This window comes from Notamacropus eugenii, chromosome 1, assembly GCF_028372415.1.
Source record: "Notamacropus eugenii isolate mMacEug1 chromosome 1, mMacEug1.pri_v2, whole genome shotgun sequence".
Classification (NCBI taxonomy): Eukaryota; Metazoa; Chordata; class Mammalia; order Diprotodontia; family Macropodidae; genus Notamacropus; species Notamacropus eugenii.
Genome location: NC_092872.1, coordinates 260,121,787 through 260,126,977, shown reverse-complemented (window position 1 = coordinate 260,126,977; position 5,191 = coordinate 260,121,787).

The window sequence follows — 5,191 nt, the reverse complement described above, 5'->3', positions numbered from 1 at the left end:
CTAAGTGTGAAGAATTTCATTATTTCTGAAACTTCTCATTCCCTTTGCTTAAATATTTCATGTATGTATGACTTTATTGGTGTGGGTCCTGTCTCTCTACCCATGGTCTTTGTTACCCAGACTCAGAATCTTGAAAAGAAAAACATCTTAAAAGTCCTTGAGTCCAGCCTGTATCTGAAGGGAAATCCCCTCTTCAAGACCCTAAGGATATTTTAGTTTCTGCCAAGAACCCAGGGACAAAGAACTAACCTACCCCCTTTTGTAGATGGACATCCTGCCCATCTTTTGGACGCCTAGAATTGCTAGAAACAATCTGAGTTGCTGTAGCTAAAAAAAGCCAGCCAGGCCTTGGGTGGTAGACATTTCTCTGCCTATTTCAGGTTATCAGGCAAAAAACGTTGTGTCTGCTGCCAGACCTGCCCACAACCCTTACTTTTTTGACTTGATAGGTCCTGGAAGAGTTTGTGCTTCATTGGCATAGCCATCAAGACCCCAGGACTACCCCCAGGTGCTGAGGCCCTGAAAGTGCATTTGAGAAGAATGTTAACCTGGATTTGTACAAAGCCTATGCTCATGTTCAACTGATTCTTCCCAAGGTTATGGGAAGATGATAAATGCTTTGTATATTTGAGAAAAAAGGAGGCATTAGAAGAGGAATGTGTATCTGACATCTCTTTGATCATGGAGAGAGGGGGTAATGAGTGGTAATGGAAAAAACCCAAGGTTTTAGCACATGATTGTAGTTATAAAGGGACCAAGTCCTTTGGTATATCTGTGCTCTCAGTGGTAGGCATTTCTTCCAGGAAGGCAGATGATAACTCATCCTCCATGCAATTCGATAAACTGTGTGCCAGAACACTTAACAATTATTTGATTCTCACACCAACTTTACGTGCTATATTATCGCTATTTTGTAGATGAGGAAGTAGGCAGATTAAGTGACTTTCCAGGGTCACAGCTAGTAAGTGTCTAAGGTCAAACTCGAAATCGGGTCATTGATTCTAAGCTGGTGCTATATGCACTGTACCACCTACCTGCAGTACCTGCCCTCAGTGAGTTTACAATCTGATGGAAGACAATACAGAAAGAAGCTGGAAGGGGTGGGTGCCACCAGGCTGTCCTCAGTGTAGGGCATCACGTTCAGTAGAGTTCAAGCCAAGCAGAGCTGCAGGTGGAAATGGGAGAGTGAACCCTGTTCCTTCTCTCCTTGTGTGAGTTGTCTGTATCCTCCACACTGAAGGGCACCAATCCAGGATTCACCAGCTGTCCTCTCTTCGTCTTGTAAAATGACCAGCCCACTTTTCATGCATTCATCTCTCCCAGACTCTTAGGCCCCTAGAGTATTTCATGGGTTATTTTTAACTCTTCTGCCTGGAACTGGCATATTGGTAAAACTCTAGGATCGTAGTACAGTTGAGTCTCCATAGCCTTGTGTGGATTGTTGGGTATGATTCATTATCTGATAAACAAATGCAACAGAAGAGCCTGTCCCATTCAGAGTCAAGGTGGCCTTTGTGTAGATACAGTACTCACAATTTCCTTTTGCCCTGAAAGTGCCACAGAGGTGAACTGTGAAGTCGTGGTTAGCCATTGCTCCTTCAGTGCCTGGGCACTGTGCTCAGGTCAAGGAAATAAATGAAGAGATTAGGTGGAAGACGCTATTATATGCTTTTAAAGGAGCTTAAGAGTTCAGTAGGGGATAAACAGGCAAAAAGAGCTGTGACATAAAATAGAGTTGTGAGATATCAGAGCTGTAATTTTCTAGTCTTCAGTTTGTAGGTGTAAAAATTCTCTCAAAGACAAATTACTTGTGTAAGGGCAAACAGCCAGTTACTGTTCGAACAAGAATGTCATGAAAAAATGGAAGGAAAGGCAAGATACTAAAAAGTATTTGAGGGCTGGGAAGATGGAAAGACTGCCGGACTGGGACGTGAAAGATGGAAAGAATTTCCAGGAGTCAAAGTGGGTCCACGGAGAGGAGAGAGGGATGGATTCTCGGGGTAAGCTGATAATAGTAATAATAAATAAGTAATAATAAAAAATAACAACTTGCAATAGTAATAATATTAGTATTGTAATAGTAAGATTGGCAACTCACTTTCTTCATTATAATCTTGTGAGAAAAGCAAAGTTATTTCACCAATTTTGAAAACAAACCGACTTTCAGAGGTTAATGACTCATCCAAGCATCATTTTTTTATTTTTGCAGCAGCAGTGTTTGAGTATTGTTTTCTTTTGGCAAAGCAGGAGATGCCATTGTAAGTAAAACTCAAGTCACAGGGGAAATATTTTCTTGGGTTGCAGGGGGTGTGAAGTTACCCAAATCAAAAGAATATAAATAAATCTAGGTGTGGGAGGATATTAAACATGTAAATTTATACATATATATGATAAATATACAGAGAGAGATAACAGCTAGGTATGTGTATATGCTACAACCAAAATATGAGAAGAATTTTCCCAAATGAATATCCAACATTGGTACATTATTACTCCTGGTTTTCCTCATTTCTTATCCCCTTCTTGTCATAAGGTGCAAACTTTCCATAAAGACAACATCTTTGTGACAGGTATGTGCTCTGTAGACAAAAATCTACAGTCAGTATATGATAAGCAAAAGAAACTTCCACATTCTTTCTGGGGACTCTTGCTCTTTCCAAGAAAACATTAATGCCTGTGATTAGCAGGGCTGGGTAAGTTTTTAAAGTTAAGTTTTCCTTCCTGCTAAGCTCTTACCCAGGTCTCCTAGCATCAAGAAAATTTTGTCCTTCTACACCAACACTCCACTGGGAACCCAATCAGTATCTGAAAGCATAGGAAAACCTTTGAACATTCAAATGTTAGGGGTAATAGAATCATTTTCTTAATGAGTGACTGAGGTAAATCATATCACCTCACCTACAAAAAGAGGGTAGGTTCTATCACATGACCTCTAAAGAACTTTTTCAGTTCTAATTGAGGAGGCATTCAGTTAGAGTTCAGAAGAGATCAGTTAGAGATTTGGGGGGGGTGTCATTTACATAGATGTAACAGCTCATTTTTGTTGTGCAGGGTGGGTCCTACGCATATCTTACTTTTACATATGAGAAATAGATTTTTGAATGGTTATGTGGCTTAGGGTTTATGAGGAAGTCTTAACTTGGGGTTCACCCCCCAAAAGGTCCATGAACGTGGATGAGAAAAAATTAGCCTGCTGGTGGGTCTGACTCAATCAAGTCTCTCCTCATTTCAATGCATCCTCCAGTCTGGTCACCAAACTAATTTTACTAAAAGCACACCCCCTACTTAGTAAACCCCAGTGGCTTTTAGTCATCTCCAGAAGCCAGTGCAAAATGCTCTAGTTGGCATTCAAAGCCCTTCATAACCTAGCCCCCTCCTATATTTCCAGACATGTATTCTTGTATTCACACACATGATGTGTGTGTTTGGGACCAGTGACACTGACTTCCTGTCTTTTCAGGAATAAGAGACTCCTTCTCTTGGTTCCTGCTGTTTTCTTTGGCTGTCCCCCATACTTGGAGTGCTCTCCCTCCTCCACTCTGACTGCTGACCTCTGTGGTTTCCTTCAAGTCTCAACTAAAATCCCATCTTCTACAAGAAACCATCCCCAGCCCCTTTTAATCCTGGTGCCTTCCCTCTCTTGGTTCCTGTTTGTCCTGTGTATAGCTCGCTTTGTACATATGTGTTTGCTTGTTTCCCCCATCAGATTTTAAGCTCCTCCATAGCAGCGACTGTTGCCTCTTTTTCTACCCTCAGTGCTTACTTAGCACAAGCACAGTATCTGGCACATAGTATGTGCTTAATAAATATTAATTGTCTGATTGATTGGAAGAGCCACTGCTATTGTTCCAGGGGTACCAGACACAAAGATATGGAATAGACAGTTCTTAAAGTTAGAGCAGAAAGGGACCTTAGAGATGGTCTAATCTAGCTGATTCAACAATCCTAAAAGCACCTGCTCTTCAGGTTAGCACTCTGGGGCTATGAGAATAATATATGGGATGTAATCTAGGAGTTTACCTCCACTGGGGGAATGGCTATTTCAAATTAGGAGTAAAAAGGCATAGGGGGAGACCCGGAACATCTGAGAAGAGAGACAGCTAACAACTGGTTTTTGAGGAAGAGTGGGTCAACTTTTATTGCTGTTTGAAAATAAAACTGCTCCAAGGTGGAGGTGGGGATGGAGTATAATAGTTTGTGTCCCCTCTGCTGTCCCATCAGGCTGAAGCTTGATTATGGCATCATGGAGTGAGATAGAAAGGACTTTCAAAGTCATCTCATGCAGTCCCCTGGAGGAAACTGAGATTCCAGTGGGTGAGAGTTACTAAGTGGCACGGCCATGATTTGAACCTGGGTCTCTCCACCAAAATGAAGGCCTGAAATGTCTGGTAAGGAGCTTGTAACTTATCCCAGAGGTAGGTAATAGGAGTGGGCATGATAGAGTGCTGGATCCCGATCTTCCTGGGTTCAAATCTGAATGACTAGCTGTGTGACTCCGGCCAAGTCACGGCCTCAGTTTCCTCATCTGCGAAATGAGCTGGAGAAGGAAATGGCAAAGGCTCCAGTATCTCTGCTAAGAAAACCGGGTGAGACACGACTGAGCAACAATGGGGGGGGGGGGGGGTTTGTGGATAGCGATGTGTCCTCGTTAACCCTGGGTTTGGCGTCGGAAGGACAGGAGGGCGGCACGGGGCCACACGCACATTCGTGTCCCCTTCAGCCTCGCCAGCCCCCCAGAGCAGCGGCAGGGAAGCTCGGGGGGCTCACCTCGTCCGAGCCCAGCCTCTCGGGGCTCTCCCCGCCACGCGCGCCGCTCGGCCTCAGTCTCCTCTCCTATAAAGTGGGGAGCTGGACCAGTCCCCGGGGTCCCCTTCCCCTGCGGACCGCACGCGACTTCAGGGAGTGACCTGGGTGGTCCAGACACCCCGGCCTCCTTCCCCGGGGCAGCACCGTGCTCCCGCAGCGGCCCCCGCCCCCAGGCCCCACCCCTCCGCTAGCTCCAGCCCTGGGCGGAGCCTAAACGGCCCCTGGGTATCTAATGCGCCCGCGGTTTGCACCGTGTTTTCGAGTCCTGTTTTTTAGGCGTCTATTGGCCGCTGGAAAGACCGGGCCGGGGGAGAGGGTCGAGGGGGCCGACGCTGACCATACCCCGTCCCCGGACCGTAAGAGCTGAGGAGAGGACTGGGCAGAA